The 7,415-nt window shown below is 34.8% G+C and overlaps 1 long non-coding RNA gene across 1 annotated transcript in view; it reads right to left on the reverse strand.

Moving 5' to 3' along the window:
• Positions 1–321: 321 nt before the first annotated feature.
• The window catches only part of LOC106146538, an 8,874-nt gene continuing 1,780 nt past the window's right edge, over positions 322–7,415 (reverse strand). The window contains exons 2-4 of the long non-coding RNA XR_001231014.1: positions 5,583–5,645; positions 4,080–4,137; positions 322–1,522 (exon numbers count right to left, since the gene is read on the reverse strand). This is a non-coding gene — a long non-coding RNA (uncharacterized LOC106146538). The remainder of the gene's footprint in view (positions 1,523–4,079; positions 4,138–5,582; positions 5,646–7,415) is intronic.

Here is a 7,415-nt window from a genome sequence, read left to right on the forward strand (position 1 = left end):
TTAAAGTACTTAGACAATTGTCTAAAACAGAAATAGTGACAGAGTTTTCTGGAACTTATAGGTAGAAGTAAATTTTATGACAATTGGAACATAAAGGCAGAAAGCTAGAATGAAAACACACTTTAAATGCTTCACATGTTGTGCCATGACATTATAAAAATATACTTGTAATGATTTCTAAAATTTTTATTAGTATATGGTTGTGATATATAATAATTATGTTTAGGAGAATTAATGCATCTATAAAAATTATTTTTCAAAGAAAACACACTCTACAGTATATAACAAATAGTTTAACAGCAGCCATTTTAAATGAATCTTCTATTTACAAGACACACCAAAGAACCCAAATCTACAATACAGGAATGGTAATATTAATATGTGAACAAGCATATTTGTTTTTCTGTGTAGCTCTGCCAAATCTTTAGATACTAAAGTATCCAGGAAACAAAATTCAGCCAGCTCAAAACATTCATCCTCTTCTTGAGAGATCATCAAATACATTGTCACAGCCCTGGAAGGCCAAATTCACTGGCAATCTTGTTATGGGATCCTTCACCTGCACTTTAAATGTATGTACATGCACGTGTGTCGTTTTAGAAACTTCTTCATAGAATAGAAACAAAGCTTAAATTCTCTCCTGATTTGTGGTGTGGAATTTTCATTTCTCTCATTCAGATTCTATCCTGAAAAGAAGGGAATTAAGGTTAACAATAAAAATGAATGGAAATAAGTTGAAATTTTAGACCTTTGTGCAAAAGAAAGTGTGATCCCTACTGTCAAGTTTGTTCCAATAGTGTAGTGTGTCACATGTCTAGGTATGACATGTGCAAGGGTGTGTAAGTGGGATACTCAAGTAGCTTAAAGACTCTCACACACCGCCTACCTGCTGCTTCACTGCTCCTGCCCAGAACGACCTCAGACTTTTTGTTGTTCCCAGAAAGAGAGATTAGGTGGCTGCTATCCCACAGAGGAAGTTTCAAGTGTAAAGCGACTTTAGCACTTCTGTGGACCAGCCATCCAGTAATGCCAACAACTGTGTTATGGAACCTGGCTTCCTGATTAATCCTGAAAGAGGAGACATTCGCGAAAGTACTAGAAAGACCCAAAACAGGATCCTGTTGAAACTTAACCTGGTTGTCAAGGAGAGAATTTCCACCCTCCATGAGCTACCTAGATCATTACGTTTGGCTTAAGTGGTTCTTATACCATCTTACCACTTTTCAGTTTTGTTTCTCTTGAAGACATACCAAAAACAAGTTCTTGTTTCCTACACAGAGACCAATAGCCAAATAGCTAATGCCACAAATATTGAACAAGAGGAAGAATTTGAAAATTGTGAAGGTCTCCCTGGAAACAAGAGGTGTGGGGAGCAGTTCCTTCCAGGTCACAAGAGGATTTAAGTAGCCTCTGGGCACACTTTCTTCCATTGCAACTCATCACTTTGGTGGTGGCAGCCTGTTGTGCACATCCTTCACTCAGTGGAAGTGATTCCACAGTGAGCTGTGACATGGGCCCGAACCTGGTAATAACCATATTGACATAATTACTAGTGAGGCCTGTGCAAAGTATTTCAATAGTTTAGCAATCCATAGCTTTCCAAGTTCTATGTAATGAACCACATCACCAGGTATAGTAAGCTAGGTAGCTTTGATGCTATGTACGAATAAATACACGCATGGATAGATATGAAAATTGTAGCAAATGGATTAAGCGATTAGAGGAGGTATTTATTATCACTGGTATATTTTTATTTCTTTTAATTTTCTCGTACATTAGATTAATGACATATCAAGATTAATACCAAAGTAGAGGCTGGCAGTACTGAAATCACAGTGGATAAAGACAAGGACAAAATACAAGAGGCAGGAAATGGAATTAGAGGCTCAACTGTAGGTGAGGGAAAGGCAGAGCCTAAAGATAAAGCCACATTCTCAAATAGCTTGAGAAGCTGAGCAAAAGCCAGAGGAAGGAAACCAAGTTAGGCTGTCTGCCAAAAACTGTGCTAGAAGAAAAGTATATCCACAAAATGTATAATGAAGCTAAAATCAAAGTCTGCATAAGCAAACCAAGCTGATTAGGGCATATGTAGATACAGTACTGAAATTCAGGAGCAGAGGTAGGTCTGAGACCAATGATACTAATGACTCTCTGGAAAACCAAACTACAAACAGGCCTGTAAAAGTAGACCATCAGGAGCCTGTTAATTTGACAAAAAGGAACTAGAAGAATCAAAGAGGAAAGCTCAAATAAAAAGACTCCCATAAGAGATCAGACCCACAGGAGGCTCAGGAGTGAAAGTTGAGATACGGTGGCCCAGAGGACAGGTGCTCCAGCACCCAGAGCTGAGGTCTCACACAAGGCTTGTTTGCATACTTCTTCATAGCTGCTAAACTTGGAATGCTTGGCCAACACACCACCTGCAAACAACATGTCCCTTACAATGTCAAGAGTGCAATCTGCAATTATTTGATACCTATGAAAATACTACCAATGATTAAAAGAAAATGCAATTAACATAGTTCAATCATGAGATAATTGAGGTATTAGAAATGGAAGACAAGAAATTTAAAACAATTATTGTGGTCAAATGATACAAAGAAAAATGCTGATAAAGAAATGAAAAAATAGGAATCACAGCAAAGAAAAAGGACATCAAAAGTGAAAATTCTAGCCGGGTGTGGTGGCACAGGCCTGTAATCCCAGCACCTAGGAGGCTGATGCAGGAGGATCCTTACGAGTTCGAGACCAGACTGGGCCACAAAGTGAGCTCAAGGCCAGCCTGAACTGCAGAGTGAGACCCTGTCTCAAAAAAAATACAAAAAAAAAAAAAAAGAAAATTCTAGAAAAGTACAATATCCAATCTTTCTTAAATCACAAAAGAGCTTAGTAGCAAAAAGAGGATAATGGAAAAAAGAGTCAGTTACTATTGAAGAGAGAATAATAAAAATTACCCAAACTGGAGGATAAAGAAAAATGAAAAGCACTTCTGGGATATGTGGCAAAATAATAAAGATCAATTTAAAGAGAAGAGAAAATGGGGTCCAAAATATTCAGATAAGTAATTTTTAAACTGCCAAGTAGGTGAACACAATAATACATAGATATACTAATCTCATTGAAACTCAAGTAGTATAAATTCAAAGAAAATCACGTATGGGAACATAATAGTCAAACCAAAAATGGCCAAAAATTTTTGCAAAGAAATGACACTTTGCATATGCATTGAACTACTATACATAGAACTATATTACATAACAACTGACTTCTTAATTTATGGACACTAGAAAAACATTGGCATGACATATTCAAAGTGCTGAAAAGAAAATTAAAATATGAGGTCTTAGATTTATAGAAGATTAAAAAGCAAAATATGAAAGGTTTATATCTAGCAAATTTCCCCTCCAAAAAATCGACATTATATATGTTTAAGATTATAATCTTTCATAAACAGCTTATAAGAAATGCTAAATGAACATTCTTTTATTCTAGTGGAAAATAATACCAGAGACTAACTTAGACTTCCAGCAAGAAATGGAAAAGAAGGCAGACATAATAAATGTATATTATATCATTTTCTCTGTTAAATTCTGTAGAATACACCTGATTATTTAAAGAAAAATTAAAGCATTATTTTGGAAAGCTGAGTACATGTAATACATATGGTCTTCATGGTATAAAGGGTGAGGATCTATACAATGGCAAAATTTGCCTAGTTTATATAGAATAGAATATTATTAATGGTTACTAGAGCAAATAGTAAAAAAAAAAAATTCTCATAATGCAAATGCCAAAATGCTCATTTTCAAGACCAGTATTTTACCTCAACCAAACCTAAGGATATAAATAAATTTAGTACCAAAGGAATAATTAGTTGCATTTCATTCTTCCTTAAATCTCTTGTGCATTGTTTCTTTGGGTTTATCCAGTGCATGTTATCAGTATAATGTATTACAGAAGTTGCAATAGTTCAAAGGAAGCTGTAAAGCACTGATTTAGTTGCAAAAGTCACTAGGTCTCCAATTTTAATTTCATTCTCAAGAAGCATTTCTATCATCCTTTCACATAAAGATGCATACCAAAATATCACCACAGTATTGTTCACACTGAGGTAGGGAGCAGATGGGATCTGGAAGCCTGGAAGGTAAAATGAGATATAAAACAGTTAGAATCAGACTATATGTACACATAGCAACATAAATCCATTGTCTATATATAATTGGATGAAGGAAAATTGAAACGATAAGATTTAGCTCTCTAAAATAATATTTTTAAGGTAAATCAAAAATTTGTACAAACATAATAATACATATCTTACAGTACCACACAAAAATTTGTTTAAATAAATTTACATGGTTGTTTTCAGGAAAGGGAGTGTAAAAGTAATACATAGATCAATGATAATATAAAGAAAGATGTAAGTTGCTAAGCACAAAACAATATTGGCTGTTTATTTATTTATTTATTTATCTGTTTTGAAAAGAAATAAGAAAAGTCCATCCAAAAGAGAGAAGACACAGTAATTTTCTAAACAAATTTTCTCCTGTTCTGAGTATTGAAGGATTCACTTGTATACTAGTTTTATAATTTAAACATACTGATAGAGTTTGTGAAGAGCACATCAAACCATACTGCAGTGACTCTGCAAATTGCAAGCACTAAGCTAAATTTCCAACATCTACATACATCCATAAAACCAAGTGAAAAGAGGGCTTTGTACATGATGTAGGCCCCAGGTTAACATAGTATAGTTTGAAAGCAAAAGCCATCTAATCAGCTCTTTTCTATAAAGTTTTCCAAGACGTATATCCAAAGTTATAATAAATGGTTTTAGAAGGGGTTTTGGGGAGTTGAGGAGGAATCTCTAACAGAACAGCACCCCCTAAAGTAGAAGGTGAAGAGATGTGAAAGCTTGTTTAGTAAAAAATGTTAATTAGATGATGAACATAAATATCTCTGCCAAGAGAATTTAAGGGATGAACATAACAGCATGAGAATACAATGATAATTGGAGGTAATATTGTCCAAGATGAGTATAAGCAGACTCCTTCATCCCACAATTCTCTTAAATATGGTGTTGACATCACTCCCAGTGAAAGGTCAGGTCTCCTCTGTTCCTTGAATCTGGGCATGCTGGTGACCATAAAAGAAAAGATTCCTGGAAACTGGCGTCCATAGTGTAAAGAAGCCCAAATCACATGGACAGGCCATGAGTAGGAGCTCTGCTGGACAGCTCCATGGAGGTGCCAGCTAGTAACCACCATCAACCCCCGCTCTGGTGAGAGGAAGCCTGCCAGGAATCTTGAGCCCTAGTTACCATCCAGCTACCACCTACATGAAGGATCCCAAGCAAGAATCAAAAGAAATGAAAAGAAATTGATTATAGCTTTAAGACTCTAAATTCTGGGTGAATTGTTTTGGGTTTTATATTGTTGTTGTTGTTGTTTTTCAGCAGCCAATAATTAGAACAACTGCTTATGTTCTCTTCTACTGAGGATTCAAAGATCCTGAACTATATTCCATATATCACCAGATCAATCCTGTGCAGAAAGGGTATTGCTGAAAATAAGTACTTGGCCTACCTGACTTCACAGTGCCTCAGCAGAATTAGAACGTTGCTAGCCATAGCTGGTTTGGGGAGCTCCCTGGATAGAAGGGAAAATGGAGAAATCAGAAATCTTCCCCAAACATTCATCATATGAATTCATCATAGCTTGTAGTAAAGTAACTATTTTGTCACAATCACATAGGTACACCCGTACTAAGCCAGAAGTGGAGCTAATAATATAATTCAAAACTCATTTTACATATATATAAATCTATATAACTCTTTAATAAACAATGTTCTAAAGAATAAGCATATTTCTTCTTTCAAAATCTGAGTTTACTCTCACAAAATCTTTTCTAAAAGGATAAGGCTTATGCTATAAGCTTGTAATATGGGGTGATATTGAAAGTAAAATAATTTCAGTATGATCTTCATGAACTGTGACAAAATGTCTGTTATAAGAAGGCTATACATAATAAAGTTATTTGTAACATTACAAAACAACGTTTTGAGACCCTGTATCACCTTGAATGTTCTTGCTTTGATTTGTTTATGTTCGTAATACTGGTATGTGCTACTGTTCTATTTTTTTGTTGGTTTGTTTCTCATGTACTACTCTCTTTAAAATAAAAAATAGATAATAAAGTTTCTTATGCTTGAAGTAACACTGAAATAAACTGCAAGATTTTTGAATTTCTTTTTAAACAAGGACAAATCTGTGACATTTCAGGGAGCCTTTGGTCTTAACCTTGGAAAATTTGGTTGCTTAGGATAAAGGCAGAGAAAATGAGCCAGAAACCTCTCAAGGTGGGAAGCTATTATTAAATGCTAATATATTCATTAAGGAATTGGCCAAACAGGAAGGTATATTCCACTTTTAATGAATTTTTAAACGCACAAATATTCTGCAGGTGTGCATTTTAATTTAACCTTTGAATTAACCTTTGGATCCATGGTTATCAGTGGAAAGGAACCTAAGTGATAAGATGCTATCTGAACCTTACTTTTTTTAATCTTTTATTACAGGTAGAAAGATAGGTAGATAGATAGATATAGAGAACTTTGAAATTCATTAAAAACATCCTTATTTCCACTTTCATATCCATGCACTTCTTGCAGAGCAATTTAAAGCTCCAATGGTATTATTTCTATGGGATTTCTATTTGGAGGTGAATGCCCAGAAATACCTCATATAATGGAAATTCTATCTACCATTTTTAAAATATATACTTAAAACTTCTAAACCAGTGATAGTCAATTGCATTCTGTGTGTCATAAAGTTCTGTGATACAGGTGAGATTGTTACAGTTATGTGTGTAATTTAGAACAAACATACATGGCTACACCCCATATAAACACACCAACACACAGAATGAGAAAAATGATGAGCTGTTTTAGAAGTTAAAACAGTTGAGTGATATTCACAAAATCAACACATCAGTGTGCAGGTTATAGAATTTAATCAAAGTACTAAGAAATGTGTTTAGTTTTTTAAACTATTATTGGATGATTTTAACAATTATCATTGGAGTATAATAATCAAGGAATTTAAAAAGTAAAAATTATTATTTTAGCAACAATTGCTCAGGCCCTTTAAAGCCTAGTAATTTGGTTTTCAATAATATAATTTGCTGGCCTGTAAACAAAAATTTTAAAGGTACAAATTGGTATTATTTGATTTTTAAATTCCCCCAAAGGTCCTTGGCCCTGAGGGTAGCATGATTGGAAGGTGTGAAACTTTTAAAAGATGGAACTAGTGGAGGTTTTTGGTCCTTGGGGACATCCCTTGAAGAGGATGTGGATCTGACTACTACTTCTTCTTCTTCCTGCCCTCCTCTTCCTGCCCTCCTCTTCCTCCTCCTCCTCC

This window comes from Chinchilla lanigera, unplaced genomic scaffold (genome assembly GCF_000276665.1).
Source record: "Chinchilla lanigera isolate Chin_1 unplaced genomic scaffold, ChiLan1.0 scaffold00082, whole genome shotgun sequence".
Classification (NCBI taxonomy): Eukaryota; Metazoa; Chordata; class Mammalia; order Rodentia; family Chinchillidae; genus Chinchilla; species Chinchilla lanigera.